Below are 18,176 nucleotides of genomic sequence, written 5' to 3' on the forward strand. Positions count from 1 at the left end.
CTGTGGAGAAACATGATCGTCCTGGCCACTATGAATCACTCTGGAAACATCCCTTCTCTGTTTCCCAATTACTCAGATCAGTAGATCAAATTCAGTTCAGTTCATCAAACATGAAGCACCTTTCTGGGTCTCAAAAAGCTTACTGTGACACAGGGAAGGCAACCATATAAACAAATAATTATGTACAATGCAGTAAGTACAATGATATATTACTACAAAATTTAGAAGATAGGGAGTCATTAACTTTGGAGTTGGCATGGGCTTGGAGAAGGCCTTACAGAAGAAGTAGTGTTTGAGCTAGGTTGTGAAGGATGATAGAGTTCACCAGAAATCAGTATGAAAGGATTGTCCTGGAGAAAGAAGAACCATGCAGAGGCCCTGCAAATGGTTTGTTACAGCTCCTGAGTCAGAGTCAAGCGTGAAGCACTGTGATGAGAGAAGTGCAGAGAGGTAGGTATGAGCCAGGTCACTGAGGGCCGTGGAAACCATGTTATGGAGTCCAGTGTAAAACCTGTGCTGAGGATCTGGTGAGGGTCTTAACAGAGGAGTGGTGGCATCTTTCTGAAACAAATCTGATCATTTATGAACATGATGAAGATGTATGGAAGGAAAAAGAAATTGGAGGCAGTTAGGAGGCCCAACTCAAGGCAGTGGCAAGTGCATTTGGGGTGGGTATGTTTGAGAGGTATGTAGGAGAAGTGATAGGGTTTGATTAATTTCATAATTAAATGAAAGGGTACAAGGCTTTAATAATTTGGAAAATGTTAACTATATTATTGGTATTGACATTTAAGATCATGTAAGTATCAGATTGGCTTAGAAAAGACAACAGGATTTTTGTAAATGTGGAGAGAAAAAATATTAAACACATTTTTAATGAAAGTAACATCTTGATAGCATTAAATAAATCATTGGCCAAAAAGTCATAGGTCTGGTATTTGAATATATAATTATAAGCCTGATTTGCAGCAATTTGCATATAATAATGGTTTCAATAGACAAGAAATTTTTAAAAGTACCATAGTTATAGCATCTTTGAAATGGAGTACCCGTTTAAGAAGTCTTGGTTATATTTTTCTATTCTATGCTTGAGCTTTTATTGTAAAACTTGTCTGTCTACACATAAGCCATGGCAAAACTCCTGTATCAAAGATTTTAGAAAGAGCTTCATTTAGCAATGTTCTTTATCGCAGAATCTGCTCATTAGAGAAAACCTGGCCCACTCATTGATGGTGATAGAAAACAGAATTTTCAGTCTAACAGATGACTTTCTATTAAGGAAGATTTTAAATCTTTACTAGTATATAAAAGCTATTTATAAACATAATGTCTTAATTTGTTTCACAAGTACCATCCAGAATCAAAGGTTCCTCTTTTTTTTACCTCCTTGTAATAAAATTACTTAATCATATTGTTTTTAAATTGCTTTTATGGTAACTAAGTTCACTTTTCTGAAAGGCCTTACACTCATCAGGAAAATATTGAGTGTCTATTTGTAGAACACTACTCTGGCCATCCTGAGACGTAAACTCAAGGGCACTTTTATAATCCAGCTGGAGAGACAAAATAGACCTGTGAACTAATAAGTATTCAGTGATAAGCATTTGAATAAGCATCGAGGGAATGCAGGAAAAAAGACGTATCCAAAAGAGAAAAGATTTTCTAGAATAAGTTTTAGACAGTACTTAGAGAAAATAGTTTTTTTTAAAAAAACACCATTTCTCTTCAAATATAGAATTGTTATTTGATATGAGGTTCCAATAGGTTCTTTCTTCATTGAGAATATCTCCTTAATATCAAGGACAAAAAGGGCCTTTTAGTCACCACTTCCATTAAATCGTTTTGGAAAAAGCCTAGGGCCAAAATAAAAACCTTGCTTTGGGAGCACGATGTTCTATGTGAGCAACTGTCATGGAGCTCTGAGTTTCTGCAGATCTTCTTAACCTTTTCTGAAGACCCCTTTGGCAGTCTGGTAAAGCCTACAAACTCTTCAGAATAATGTTTTTGAATATATATAAAACTTGTGATACCATAATATGTATGCTTCTTTATTAACACATTATATAATATTTAGCAGTAATCTCATAACTACCACAATTTGTAGATGAATATAAATGATACTTGGAGATATCTGCAACAACGTAACATGAGATGAATATATCGGGGGTTTCTATTGGTGAGAAAGCCATAGGCACTGCTGCTGACCGTGGTTTATTGCCTATATACATAATTGAAGGAACTGCTACGTTTCCATAACTGTTAGTTAAAGATGTAATTTTTAACTGGTCCCTTGAATTCTTTCCATGGATCCCTAGGGGGTCGAGAGACCCCAAGTTATAAAACCCTGTGGCTTAGCAATTACCTGAGAAGCCCCAGAAAGTAAAAGACTGAATGGATAAAATTCAGGACCTCTTAGGTCTATTTCGGTCAAAGGAACTGCTTTTATTTTGTTTTATATATTTGAATTCGGTATAAGATTTTCTTTAGAATAAAAGATAGTTTCTAGAGCTAAATAATGTATAATTTTGAAAACAATTGTAAATGAAAAAAATTGATTCTGTTTATCATACTTTTTAAAACTTTAAACTGGTTTCTTTTGTAAATGTTTTAAGCACATCAAATTTATAACCCTGGAAATAGATTTGGAAATTGGCAGCATATAGTTAAAGCCATGGAGCATCGATAAGATGCCCGGCAAAAGTCTGTGTGTGTAACAGGAGAAGAGGAACGGGCCAGAGGAAGAGAAAGAAGCCTGCAGAGAAGACAAGGAATCATCAAAGAGGTAGGAGGAGAACATACTTTTTGTGATGTCACAAAGCAAAGGGTTCTAAGTGCTGTAGAGATGTCATGTATGATGAGGACAAAAAGAATATACTGAATTTGGCCCTAAGAAGGTCAACGACCTTTCCTGTGGCATCTTTAGCAGAGTAGGGAGGGCAGATGCCAAATTGAACTGGTAGAAGACTGAATAAGAGATGAAGTGGGGAGAGTGTGGTGTAGATCAGTGCTTTCAAATGTCCATGATGCAGCACAGTATTTTTAATTTCCAGTCTGTCATGGACTGACAATAGGGTCCTACTGTGCGTGACTAGTACGCAGCATGCGCCAGGTGCAACATACCCCTAGAGTTGGACAACAACCAGACTGGTCTATATTCTGTTCAACCAGACAAGTCTACTGGTTCTGGGCTTGGCTGTCATGGCCATGTCAAATGGCTGTAAAAGTTTCTAAATGCTTGTTGTCAGTTCTGTACAATGGCAGAGGTATTCTTTTAAGTTTATTTGTTAGAGAGCAGCCAGTTCTTCTCTAGGGCCTTGGAGGGTTGAGAGATGGTTTCTAACTATTATTTCTTACAGCTTTCTCCTCTTAGTATCTCCTAATGGTCATGTTTTGCATTGTTTTCAGCCCCTAGTTTGGATCTCCAGCACCTAAAATAGTTCCTGGTACACAGAAGACATTCAAATTAAAAGGTTATTGAACAAATGAATGAACTTCCCTGTGAACTGTTGAGGATCTAAGAGGTCCTGTGTTTCTAGATTTTATAGTAGAATATCCTGCCTCAGTTTCTGGATATTTATTTTGCCCCTAGTCAGGGAATTATCGGAAAGGCCCATCATCTATTCACAGTCTTGACATTCCCCTCTGTTTTCAAAGGTGATATCATTGACCTTTTATTCAGTGGCATCTGTGCTTTGAGGTTTTTTTCCTTTCAAGATTGGTAACAGATTTGTGTCTTGTTTTGCCTCTTCTTCAAGGGCACACGTTAACAAAGGACTGGACAGGTTTGGGACCATGCCATTGCCACGCCACAGAAGAAGGAGAACTGAACCTACGTATACAGAGCTCAAACCTTAAGATAATATTTTAGCATAAAAGAACTCTGTTTATTCATAAACCTCACCACTTTCTTATTTCTCTAATTGGACTGATTTTCTTTTTCTTTTTTTTCTTTTTTTTGAGACAGAGTCTCTCACTCTGTTGCCCAGGCTAGAGTGCTGTGGTGTCACCCCAGCTCACAGCAACCTCAAACTCCTGGACTCAAGCGATCCTACTGCCTCAGCCTCCCGAGTAGCTGGGGCTACAGGCATGTGCCACTATGCCCGGCTATTTTTTTTTTCTATGTATTTTTAGTTGTCCAGCTAATTTCTTTCTATTTTTTCAGTAGAGATCGGGTCTCGCTCTTCCTCAGGCTGGCCTCAAACTCCTGAGCTCAAACAATCCTCCCGCCTCGGCCTCCCAGAGTGCTAGGATTACAGGCATGAGCCCCCACACCTGGCCTAATTGGACTGATTTTCAAACACCGTCTGCTTTTCTCATCCAAAGCATTGCCCCTAGCCCACACTGGAACTCAGGTGTCCCTGGAAAAATGAGAATTATAATATAAAATGTGGGCAAGCAGATCAGGAGCCAAAGAAAAGTGGACAATTGTAGTCATTTATTCAGTAGACATTTACTGAATGCTTTGTATATACCAGACACAGCACTGAGTCTCAGACCTGTAGTTTCCCTCCAGGGATGCATAAAACTCAAGTCCAGTGGGGTGTGCCAGGCTAGGTTTCTATGTTTAAGTATTTAGTGGGACTTTTTTCCTATGGCAGCTGGAAGATTTTTTGCAGTGCATACCACTTACACGACTAAAGCACATCCTATGCTAAATTGTTAACCTTAATCAGACATTGTTTAACAGGTTTAAAGAAGAAGCAGGGCCGGGCATGGTGGCTCAAATCCTAGCACTCTGGGAGGCCGAGGTGGGCAGATCATTTGAGCTCAGGAGTTCGAGATCAGCCTGACCAAGAGTGAGACCCCCCATCTCTACTAAAAAAATAGAAAGAAATTAGCTGGACAACTAAAAAATACATAGAAAAAATTACCTGGGCATGGTGGCGCATGCCTGTAGTCCCAGCTACTCGGGAGGCTGAGGCAGGAGGATTGCTTAAGCCCAGGAGTTTGAGGTTGCTGTGAGCTAGGCTGACTCCACGGCACTCTAGCCCAGGCAACAGAGTGAGACTCTGTCTCAAAAAAAAAAAAAAAAAAAAGAAGAAGAAGAAGCAGGAAAATCCCATATGTGTATGTATATATGGTTTGGGGGAAGGGGTAGTGAGAGAGGTGATTAAGTGGAAAGGTTTGTGTTTTTTGGAAATAAATCATGGTTAAATTTATTGCTTAAAAAGGGATTATGACTTTTTTGCCCAATTCTGGGATAAGGAAGACTTTAATTCTTCACTTATATATCTTACTTTCTATCTGGTCCTCAGCGTAAAGTACATAAGCTGTAAGAAAGTCTATTGCCACATTAGAGGTGGTGACTGTTGAAGTGTATGACTTACATGAATTTTTCCATTCATTTAAAAACAATTTAGTCAGCCTGGGCAATATAGCAAGACCCCATCTCTACAAAAAATTCTAAAAATTAGCTTGATGTGATGATATGCGCCTGTAGTAGCTGCTACATGGGAGTCTGAGGTGGAAGGATCACTTGAGTCCAGGAGTTTGGGGCTGCAGTGAGCTATGATTGCAAACTGAACTCCAGCCTGGGCAACAGAGTGAGACCACATCTCTGAAAAAATAAAATCATAATCTTACATATTTATGGGGTACAATATAATGTTTTGATACATGTATACATTGTATAATGATCAAATCAGAGTAATTAACATATCCATCACCTAAAATATTTATCATTTCTTTGTGATGGGAACATACAAAATCCTCTCTTCTAGCTATTTTGAGATATACAATACCTTTTGTTAACTACAGTCACTGTGCTGTGCAATAGGACACCAGCACTTATTCTTTCTTTTCAATTGTACTTGTTGAGCATCCTCTCCTATCCCCTCCCCAACCAGTCTCTGGTAACCACTATTCTATTCACTACTTCTAAAAGATCAACTTTTTAGATTCACAGATGAGTGAGAACATGCAATATTTGTCTTTCTGTGCCTGGCTTATTTCACTTAACATAATGTCCTCTGGGTTCATCCATGTTGTTGCAAATGACAGGATTTCATTCTCTTTTATGGCTAAATAGTGTTCCATTGTATATACATACCACATTTTCTTCATGCATCCATTGTCAGACACTTAGGTTGATTCCATATCTTGACTGATAATAGCTGACTTCTGTGGAGCACTTGCTATGGGCACTTCATGTAGATTATCTCCTTTTATCCCCCAAACTAAGTGTACTGCCAGTGCTCCAACTACTCTGCAGAATAGAAACTGTCGCTTAGAGTTTCCCACCTTTTTCTCTCTCTCTCCTTCTCTGATTTCATTTTTTAGAACCAGCACTTTTAACTCCTATGTTATATTTGTTCCCAGTTAAATGAGTGAACATAGGTAAAATAGTATAATGCCTATCCAATAATAGCTACTCAATAATTAAATTCTCTCTTTTTCTCAATACTTAGAAATGTTATGGAGTATCAGGGGCTGCAAGCTCTACATTGAGATAGTAGAAATGAAAACTAAAGAAAGATTCGTGAACCTCACTTTCTGCAGTGTTCCTGGACCAAGGTCGATGGAATTAGGTAGGTGACCATCCAAACTATGACGATCCAGGGGTCCACTCTCTGCTTGATTTTATTGGGTGATAATTAGGAAAAGCAAAATGGATTCTACAAATAATTAAACTAGCAGAAAAAGAAATCCAAACCATCACAACTGTTTGGATTTTGTTAAGGTAACAGGAACGGCAGCTCCTATAATGTGCAAACAAACCTGAAGTAAAATAAGAAATCTCATTTATGAATGCAGGCTTTTTCATATTCCTGAACTTAGTGCCTGGACATGAAGAAAGAACTGTAAAAGAGAACTGACCAGTGCTGAAGTTTTACCAAAACACCAACAGAAAGGGTCAGTTTCTTCCTGGACAGTGACATCGAACCAGTGAAAAGCAGGGCAGCACATGACCCTACTTTTCACTGATTAAAAGAATCAACCCTAACATCAGGCCCTTGGGAGTGCCAGCACAACTTTCACTCCAGTGAAATACACATGCTTATGAGAAGATGTTGAATTCACTGGAATTTTTATGAATCCCAGGTCTCCCAATCATAATTTTCAGATATCAAACCTTTAGCAGCCACTTCTTATCCAGAGATATTCCTGTAGCAGAGGTTTTCTCCCCACTGCTGAGAGAAATCCAGAGAGATTATGACTACTCTTGGTCTTACAGACACCTACCTCTGCGGCCTAAATCCCACTGGGCCTGGCCCAGAGGTTTTGAGCCTTGGCTGTGCATCAGAGAGAGAGAGAGAGAGAGATCATTATCACATGTAACAAAATGAACAATTTCTTTTTTTTTTTTTCTTTTGAGATAGAGTCTCACTCTGTTTCCCAGGCTAGGGTGCAGTGGCATCATAGTTCACTACAACCTCCAGTGCCTGGGTTCAAGTAATCCTCCTGCCTCCTAAGTAGCTGGTACTATAGGCACATGCCACCATGCCCAACTTTAACTTCTTAGTATAATCTAACACCTGAGTTATATTCAAATTTCCCATTTGTCTCCAAAATGTCTTTTTACAGCTGATATGTTCAAACCAGGGTCCAACAAAGTCCACACACTGAGTTTTTTTTGTTTTTTTTTTTTTTGAGACAGAGTCTCACTCTGTTGCCCAGGCTAGAGTGCCATGGCGTCAGCCTAGCTCACAGCAACCTCAAACTCCTGGGCTCAAGCAATCCTCCTGCCTCTGCCTCCCGAGTAGCTGGGACTACAGGCATGCACCACCATGCCTGGCTAATTCTTTCTCTATATATTTTTAGTTGTCCAGCTAATTTCTTTCTTTCTTTCTTTTTTTTTTTAGTAGAGACGGTCTCGCTCTTGCGCAGGCTGGTCTCAAACTCCTGAGCTCAAAGGATCCACCCATCTCAGCCTCCCAGAGAGCTAGGATTACAGGCGTGAGCCACCGCGCCCGGCCACACACTGAATTTTATTCTTTTCTTTTTTTGAGACATGATCTCACTCTGTCAACCAAGCTGGAGTGCAGTGGCATCATCATAGCTCACTGCAGCCTCCAACTCCTGGGCTGAAGCAATCCTCATGCCTCCTGGCAAAGGACCTCTGCACTTGCTGTTCCCACTGCCTCCAATGCTCTTGTGCAGCCTCTTTGCCCAACTAGCTCCTATATTTCACTCAGATCTCAAGCCCAATATCATTTTCTTGGAGAAATCATCCATAATTCCAGACAGAGAGACATAATGTCTCTGGTGGTATGTGCAGTCACCATCATGGGCTTTCCCTTTTTGTCACAATATGTGTTGACAATTTTTTGGTGATCGGTCGATTAATGCTTATCTCCCCCACTAGACTGCTAACTCCCTGAAGGATGGGACTGTGCCTCTTTTGCTCACCAAATTGCTCAGGTAAACTATCTGGGATTTGCATATCATGTGTCAGGGAAGTGTGGAGTCAGGTAGACCAAGTTTGTACCAGTATTTGTTAGGTGTTCTTTAGTGGAAAGACCCTATTCAAATCCCAGCTCTACCACATACCAGATTTGTGACTTTGGGTGAAAATTTAACCACTCATGAGCTTCGTTTTCTCATTTGTAGATGTGGATGGTATTAATAATTCCTCCTTCACCAGGAGGCTATGCAGATGGAATGAGATGATGTATGTGAAAGTCTAGACCTGAGCCTGACAATTGGCGAGACCAACATGTTACTTCCTACCTCCTGTGATGATCCAACCCAGGGAACAGAACCAGGCAAACTGTGCCAGTATCTGGGCACAGTTACTGCAGTGAGATGTAGCCCACAGAACAGGGCTCTGTGCAAGTGACGGAGGCTTCAGAGCGGGACTGACGCAGCCCGTCCCTTCAGGAAGCAGCATCACTAGCCAGCCCTTCCACCCATTAGACTGTCAATGGAGGTTTTAACTAGACAATGATCTCCTCTGCTTTCTTGAATGATTATACCGCCAAAGTTTCTAAATATAAATGTAAACAATGATACCCCTACACACACACAGACCTGCACACATGTATGAATACACACAGTGCATGAGTCAGAAGAGTGATTTTCTTCACCTGTCACAGCTTTTTCCCAACTTTTTATTTTGAAAAATTTCAAACATATAGAAAAGTTGCAATTAGTACAACAAATACATATGTTCATTCACTTAGATTTATCAATTAAATTTCACTGCATTTACTTTCTATTTTTTAAGAAAGTTTTTGCTGAACCATTTGAGTTACATATAGACACTGTGATACTTCATACCAAAATACTTCAGCATGTATCTCCTAAGAACAAGGACATTCCTCCTACATAATCATAAAATATCTCAGGAAATTTAACATTAATACATTGATACAATAGTATCTAATATACAGTCCATATTCAGATTTTCCCAATTATCCCAATAATATCCTTTGTAGTTTTTTTAATCCAAAAAAGGAAAAAGAAATTACACATTTCATTTAATTGTCACGTCTGAAATTCAGCCCTTTCCCCTTTGAAGCTAGAGCTGTTGTTTTCCTATTTATTTTATTTACTTCAATGGGTCTCATAACTAAATGTAGGCCCCAGCAATTTTCATGTTCATTTTTTATATCTTTTTTTAACAGTCCTAAACTAGAGACAGAATCATCTTCATTTTTGATCCATGTACTTAAAAAAAAAACGTGGCTTGTACTGAATCTAATCCCACTATTTTTCAGTTCTTAGCTCTAAACAATATTTAAATAGAAAAATAATGTTAACAGCTTACACACAGTGACAGCTCTGGGCAGGGAAGGAGGGTGCATTCAGCTTAGGGCACATTCAATTCAAAGTAATGACAGAATATCCAGGTGACAGGATGTGGTTTGAGATGGGACCTGAGTCTCTCTCTAGGTAAGGTAAAGAAAGTCACCTACTTCACTTGAACAACCTGGAAAAAAAAAAAGGAAAGGAAAGTCACATACAGAGAAGTGAGAGGAGAAGCCATAGATTGAGTGACTTTTTCTAGAGAAGGGAATATTCTGCGAGAAGGGCCAGATTCCAGGCCAGGGGAAGAGCAGCAGAGTGTGCTGGAGAACCAGGAAAACCAGGGTAGTAGGATGTCCGAGGAAAGAAGAAAGCATGGAGTGCACAGGTAATGAGGAAAAGACAGTAATTCCCACCCCTGAGCTGCTTATGACTTTTAATTCAAGATTTGAATGAATTCTCAAGAACTGAGCCAGGAGAGGGGCCCTGGGGCCCGAGGTATGCCAGCTGGAGTCAGATCAGGTAACCCTCCAGAGGGCAGGCTGGAGGCCAGGCTAGAGGTGCAAAGCCCCAGACCTCAGATCTCCTGAGGCAATACTCCGTTAGGTAGGGAAACAGGAGCATGAGGAGGGGCGAGGGATCCAAGAATAATCATCAGGAAGGGAAGTTGCTGAGGAAACCATGAAGGGACAAGCTGGAGGACAAAAGCCAATTCAGTAGGGATGACCAGGGAACAAATGGAAAGAATCTGTGTCCTTGACAACACTGAGCCACTGAATGAACCAACTCCAAAACCACCCCACCACTATACTTCTTGTTATGTAAAATAATAAATGTCTGTGCCGTTAAAAAAAAAAAAAAAACAGGAGGCAAACTAATTCAATAAATTAAGAAACTCCCTAAAAAACATAGTTACCAAAAAGTTTTAAGAACCAAGAAAATGAAATAAAAATATCAAATAGGTGAACTGAATAAGAGGTGCCACAGTGATTTCAGCAAGTGCACTCAACTTGTTAAGTAGATCTTATATATACCATTAGATTTTAAAGTTTATAAAGAACAAGCCTAGGCCAGGTGTGGTGGCTCACGCCTGTAATCCTAGCACTCTGAGAAGCCAAGGTGGGAGGATGGCTTGAGCTCGGGAGTTCAAGACCAGCCTGAGCAAGAGTGAGACCCCGTCTCTACTAAAAAATAGAAAGAAATTTGGCAAGGCAACTAAAAATATAAAGAATTAGCCAGTCATAATAGCATACGTCTGTAGTCCCAGCTACTTAGGAGGCTGAGGCAGGAGGATTGCTTGAGCCCAGGAGTTTCAGGTTGCTGTGAGCTAGGCTGACGCCACGGCACTGTACCAGGCAACAGAGCAAGACTCTGTCTCAAAAAAAAAAAAAAAAAAAAAAAAGAACAAGCCTATTAGCCAGTAACTTGATTTTTTTTTTTTTTTTTTTTTTGAGACAGAGTCTCACTCTGTTGCCCGGGCTAGAGTGAGTGCCGTAGCGTCAGCCTAGCTCGCAGCAACCTCAAACTCCTGGGCTCAAGCAATCCTCCTGCCTCAGCCTCCCGAGTAGCTGGGACTACAGGCATGTGCCACCATGCCCGGCTAATTTTTTCTATATAGATTTTTAGTTGTCCATGTAATTTCTTTCTATTTTTAGTAGAGATGGGGTCTCCCTCTTGCTCAGGCTGGTCTCGAACTCCTGACCTCGAGGGATCCACCCACCTTGGCCTCCCAGAGTGCTAGGATTACAGGCGTGAGCCACCATGCCCGGCTAACTTGATAATTTTAAAATGACCAGAGAGAAAACCAGAAAGCCAGGCAAAAGGAAAATCTGCTCTGCAGGCCTTCAGTTTTTTAAGATGTAAGAGTATATATACATACACACACACAGAGTCACGTGTTGTCGCTTAACAAAGGAGATATGTTCTGAGAAATGCAGTTAGACGATTTCATCATTGTGAGAACATCACAGCATGTGCTTACACAAACCTAGCTGGTAGAGCCTACTACACATCTATGCTATACAGTCTAGCCTATTGCTCCCAGGCTGCCAACCTGTACAACTTGTTACTGTATTAAACACTGTAGGCAACTGTAACACAATGGTGAATGTGTATCTAAACATGGAGAAAGTATAGTAAAAATAGGGTACTGTATTATAATCTTAGGGGACCACCCTTATGTATGTGGTTTGTGGTTGACTGAAACGTAGTTATGCAGCATGTAACACTATATATACACACTTACATACACAGGTATATGTGCATGTGTGTATGTATACATGTATATATATGTGTGTGTGTGTGTGTGTATCTATATGTATGCAAAATTTGCCCACGAAGGAGGTCCTGGTGGATACAGAGGCATCCCTGGTTATTCAGGTAGTGTGAGCAAGGAAAAGTAGGGTACTAACTGCTGAAGTTTGAAAAGAGGTTTGAGTTGCTCTTGCCACCTAACAAGGGAATTTTTGCCAGAGTAACTAGAATAAGTAGAACTTCATAGTGCACTGGTATTAATATGGCTTCAAAGCAGTGTGAATACTGTGCTAGAAGAGGGGAAGTTGTGCACAGCCTCTGTTGTCACACTTCTCTGTGATAAATGCTTCTCAGCAGATACTGAATCATCAGGGTGAGATTGTTAAACACTTATTCATCTCTAAGAAATTAACCTCACAGCATTTCAGTTTACTGGTACAAACCTTACTTTAGGGTTGTTTACAAGACTGTGAATGAATTCATCAGGTTCTAATTTGCAGATTGAACTCTAAAAGTTTGAATATTTTTGCTTTCAATTTAGTATGAAGACAGTCTGTGTCAGAGTTATGGAGAAGGAAGGGGGAAGCATATTTTCACTCTCAAATTAATGGGATAACTGTTTAAATGAAACATCCACATTTCATTTAGAGACTGTGGTATTGACCCCTTGCCGAATTCCTCAGATCCCCTAATTCTTGTGTGGGGGCAGTGGGGCTTTTAACAGCTGCACATTTCTAACACAGCACTCCCTAAATGGTGTCGAATGACTGGGAATGAAGTTTTGGTAATTCTGGATGATGTATTCAGCCACTTAGTCATCGTTGTTTCACCAGGAGAAACAATGACAGGCTTTTGTTTGTGTTTCTGTGTGTAGGGTGTGAGGGACAAAGAGAAGCAAATATCCGTATAATGAAATCTTGGTCCTCTTTTTTCCTCTCAAAAGAGGTCTTTATCTTCAAATTACTATAAATATATCACAAAAATAGAATATATACTGCAATGTAGCCCTTTGTTTTTGTATATTTGCCTGGAAAGCTGCTTTATTCCTTCTCTATTAAAAAAAAAAGTAATGCATGAGTATGTTCTAATCATAAAGTATTAAAACATTACAGAAGTATACAGAGTAAAAAAAGTCTCCCTTCACTGCCGTCATCCAACCCCCCCCCAAATCCAGCCCCTACAAAAAGTTCTTTAAAAAAAACTTCCATTACCCTAATTTTGGGCAGTTTCATAAGAACATAAGGCATATTGCAAAAAACGGGAAAATTCTAAAATATAGAAAATCAGGAATCACTGAAAATGAACCCCACTGTGGAGCACAGCCCCAGAAAGTGCCAAGGAAAATTGTGGCAGAGTGTCTAAATACAGATCAGGATAGCACCTCTGAAGAAAAGGCACACGGAGCCAGAAGTATCTGGGTTTGCTTCTTTCTACTCCTGGGACTAGCTAGTGGCATGTCCTTGGGCAACTTTAGTTTCCCCAGCTATAAGGTAGGCATGACCACAGAAGCATGAAATGAGATCGTGTGTGCAAAATACCTACCAAGTGCCTCAATGCCAGGTCCTCAGCAAATATTAGCTTTCCTCCCACCTGCAGAAGAACTTTGCTGCATCTAAAGCACATAATATTTTATTCCTGATAAAGTTCTAGTTATTTCTGGGTGTTTGTGGGGAAAATGACATTTTCCTATTTTGATCCTATGATCCTGTTTTGTACATGGTTTATAAAATGTGAAAAAGAGCATGCTTTGCTTTCTTGCCAGGCTGCTCAGAGCATGTCGGTGTTTTACAGGGTTAATTAAAGGATGGTGTAGAAATAGGTCTACATTGCATTTGGGTTCAAGCAATGAATGTGGATACAGGCAAAAGTGTTCAGGATTAAGAAATCCTGATAATCATGGCTATGTTATCTCCTGGAAACCTGTATTATTAGGGAATGATTCAAAGAACAAGCTGAATAATTGGGGAACACTGATACAAGAACAGTGGATTTTTAAAAATAGAATTTATTTTTTTAGAGCAGTTTTAGGTTCACGGTGATATTGAGCTGAAGGTACAGAGAATTCCCTGCGCCTGCAAATGCATAGTCTCCCCCACTATCACCGTCCTGTGCCAGAGTAGTACATTGGTTACAATTGATGAACCTACATTGGCACATCATTACCACCCAAAGTCTATAGTTTATTTTAGGGTTCACTCTTAGTTTTGTACATTCTATAGGTTTTGACAAATGTATAATGACATATCTCCGTCATTATAGTATCATACAGTGTAGTTTCACTGCCCTAAAAATCGTGTCTTCTGACCATTCATCCCCTCTCCCCTCTAACCCCTGGGAACCCATGATCCTTTTACTATTGCCATAGTTTTGCCTTTTCTAGAATGTCGTATATTTGGAATGATATAGTATGTTGTCTTTTCAGAGTGGCTTCTTTCATTTAGTGATATGTATTTAAGGTGCCTCCAGGTCTTTTCATGGATTGATGGCTCATTTCTTTTTAACACTGAATAGTATTCGATTATCTATATGCACCACAGTTTATATATCCTTTCAAAATGTCCATAAAGGACATTTTGGTTGCTTCCGTGTTTTGATAATTATGGACAAAGCTACTATAAATATTCAAGTGCAGGTTTTTGTGGGGACATAAGTTTTCAACTCATTTGTTTTGGCAATTGTGGATAAAACTGCTATAAACATTCGGGTAAAGGTTTTTGTGTGAACATAAGTTTTCAACTTGTTTAGTAAATATGTAGGAACACAATTGCTGGATCACATGATAAGACAATATTTAATTTTGTAAGAAACCGCCAAACTGTTTTCCAAAGTGACTATCATTTTTCATTGCCATCAGCAATGAATGAGAGTTCCTGTTGCTCCATATCCTCCCCTGCATTTGCTGTTGTCCGGGTTCTGGATTTTGGCCATTCTAATAGGTGTGTAGTCATATCTCATTGCTGTTTTAATTTGCATTTCCCTAGTAACACGTGATGTGGAGAATCTTTTCATATGCCTATTTGCCATCTATGTATCTTCTTGATGAGGTATTTGTTCAGATCTTTTGCCCACTTTTTAATTAAGTTGTGCATTTTCTTATTGTTGAGTTTTAAGAGTTCTTTGTATCTTTTGGATAGCAGTCCTTTATTGCATATGTCTTTTGCAAATATTTCTCCCAGTTTGTGGCTTGTCTTCTTAGTCTCTTGAAATTATTTTTAGATTATTTGTGTAATATTAATTAACATGGCTATTTGGGAGTTCAGAATCTTCAGTTTTTCATTACCAAGAAAACTGTTCTAGGACCGGGCGTGGTGGCTCACGCCTGTAATCCTAGCACTCTGGGAGGCCGAGGCGGGTGGATCGCTCGAGGTCAGGAGTTCGAGACCACCCTGAGCAAGAGTGAGACCCCGTGTCTACTAAAAATAGAAAGAAATTATCTGGCCAACTAAAAATATATATAGAAAAAATTAGCCGGGCATGGTGGCGCATGCCTGTAGTCCTAGCTACTTGGGAGGCTGAGGCAGTAGGATCGCTTAAGCCCAGGAGTTTGAGGTTGCTGGTAGCTAGGCTGATGCCACGGCACTCACTCTAGCCCGGGCAACAGAGTGAGACTCTGTCTCAAAAAAAAAAAAAAGAAAAGAAAACTGTTCTACAGTCATTCAATAATTCAATAGGCAAGCTCATAATAAGCTGAAAGTATCTTGCTGGGGATAAAAGATTTAAGGCACAGACCCGGGACTTCGGGAGGGATCCACTGGCATTTTCTGCAGTCTACAAAGCCTAGAGTGCCCTCTACTGGTTATCTTCTAGAAAGCCAGGCAGTTGCTGGTTCGGAGGACTCAAATTTTTTAAATAACAGCAAAAATAATAACCCTTTATCTCCTGTAATTTCCCTATCAAGTGACTTTCTGAAAGAGAAAACAATGATCTTTTTTTTGGCACCAACTTGATTCCTTAGTCAGAAGTATGTCTTAGATACCAGTTTAAACGTAATCAATATATCTGTTGGATCCAAAGATCTAAAGTAATCAACATTTCAGAAGAATAATTAAATGGAATAAAGTGGCCCAAAAATATTTAAATGGATTGTACGTATCGAAAAATTTTTTTTTGGGGGGGCCAGGCTTGGTGGCTCATGCCTGTAATTCCAGCAATGTGGAAGGTGGAGGTGGGAGGATTACTTCAGGCCAGGAGTTTGAGACCAGCCTGGCCAACATAATGAGACCCCCATCTCTACAAAAAAGTAATTTAAAAAATTAGCCAGGTGTGGTGGCACATACCTATAGTCCTAGCTACTCAAGAGGCTGAAGTGGGAGGATTGCTTGATACTAGAAGTTCAAGGTTGCAGTGAGCTATGATTGTGTGCCGCTACACCCCAGCCTGGGTGCCAGAGGGAGACCCTGTTTCCAGAACAAAACCTTTAAACTATTATATAAAGGAAAGTGCCAAAGACAAAGATAGAAAAATACACATCATTTGAAATTTGTGTTTTCTATTCTTCTTTCCCTGCTTCTCCTCATGCCAATGGACAACAGCCTCGCTGATAGTCTTCAAAGGACCCAAGGACCTGTCAAGGATATGTATGTCTATACTTGTATGTCTACAAGAACAGGTATGTCAACCATCATAGCTAACAGGGACTTCTAATGTGAGCTAGCTCATTGCTTTTCATAGCATAATCCCTATCTTCTAATGCAATATTGTCCACAGTCCATATATATTTCTAGGCATCCATTCATTCATCTATTTCAGTTATTGAGCGCCTATTATATACTACACACTGTCTGTATGTCATAAATATGTGTCAGTTCTATCACATATGGGTCCAAAATATAGTCACATTCCTTATAACATTAAAACTAAACAACTCTGGCTGGGCCCGGTAGCTCACGCCTGCAATCCTAGCACTCTGGGAGGCTGAGGCATTGCTTGAGCCCAGGTATCGCTTGAGGTCACAGTGAGCTATGAAGATGCCACTGCACTCTAGATGGGGAGACAGTAAGACTCTGTCTCAAAAAACAAACAAACAAACAAAACACACACACACACACACACACACACACACACACACACACAAGACAACTCTGAGCCTTCCATTCCTGGAGCATGTCTTTTTTTCCCTTCCCCAGAATTCCTCTCCATAAGCAGACTCTGGGACCCAGTCTTCTTAGCTTGCCTACTCGCCTCTGCTGTAGTGCAGGAACTCAGACTTGGACTGGTTTTCACTGCCCTGGATTAGCCCCCACCACAGATACCTGAAGTGGGTCCTAGAAGAGGGAGGGAGGATGTTCTTCTCACCCATTATTTATATATAAAGGGCAGAATCCAAACTGCTTTTTAAATACACGCGCCCGCACACACACACATACACACATGGCCCAAAGCCCACCTTTCCCTAGATGGTTAGCAGCTAGAATACCCAGTCTCATATCCATGACCTCAGAAATCTCCAAAATAAAATAGTGTGTCCTTGGTGCATTTCCCAAGGTCTGGGCTGTTCAGTCCTGTCTATGGTTACCTTGTTGCACATAAGCAGTGGCAGAGCTACTCTGATTGAAGTAGGGATGGGGATCTGACTTTTCTCTGTGTCTCTCAACTTCCAGGTGGGTGGGCACTGAGGTCCTTTTCTGGAATTGTGGGGTTTTATGGAATGCTGATTGAAAGCCATTGATCTGGCCTGGCACAGTGGCTCACGCCTGTAATTCTAGCACTCTGGGAGGCCGAGGCAGGTGGATCACTTGAGGTAAGAAGTTCAAGACCAGCCTGAGCAAGAACGAGACCCTGTCTCTACTAAAAATAGAAAGAAATTATATGGACAACTAAAAATATATATAGAAAATTAGCCGGGCATGGTGGCGCATGCCTGTAGTCCCAGCTACTCAGGAGGCTGAGGCAGGAGGATTGCTTGAGTCCAGGAGTTAGAGGTTGCTGTGAGCTAGGCTGACACCACGGCACTCTAGCCCGGGCAACAGAGTGAGACTCTGTCTTAAAAAAAAAAAAAGAAAAGAAAAGAAAGCCATTGATCTATTTAAAAACCCTCATTTTAGAGCTGAGAAAAATGAGAAGTATTAGAAACTGCTGATCTGGAACTCAAACTGAAATCTCCTAGTTTCAAACCCCTTGCTCTTTCTGTTGCATTGTGCTGTTTCTCTTTAATTCTGTGAATATTTATTAATATTTGTCCTATGTCCCATTCCCTCTGAGTCTAAACTTGGGTAGTTATTCCTTGAAAAGCAGTT

At 40.2% G+C, this 18,176-nt stretch overlaps 1 protein-coding gene across 1 annotated transcript in view; it reads left to right on the forward strand.

Moving 5' to 3' along the window:
- The first annotated feature begins 6,069 nt into the window (after positions 1 to 6,069).
- The window catches only part of SNX6 (sorting nexin 6), a 101,433-nt gene continuing 89,326 nt past the window's right edge, over positions 6,070 to 18,176 (forward strand). The window contains exons 1-2 of the mRNA XM_045568853.1: positions 6,070 to 6,527; positions 16,473 to 16,549. The gene's annotated coding sequence lies outside the window, so the exon portion shown is untranslated. The remainder of the gene's footprint in view (positions 6,528 to 16,472; positions 16,550 to 18,176) is intronic.

This window comes from Lemur catta, chromosome 1 (assembly GCF_020740605.2).
Source record: "Lemur catta isolate mLemCat1 chromosome 1, mLemCat1.pri, whole genome shotgun sequence".
Classification (NCBI taxonomy): Eukaryota; Metazoa; Chordata; class Mammalia; order Primates; family Lemuridae; genus Lemur; species Lemur catta.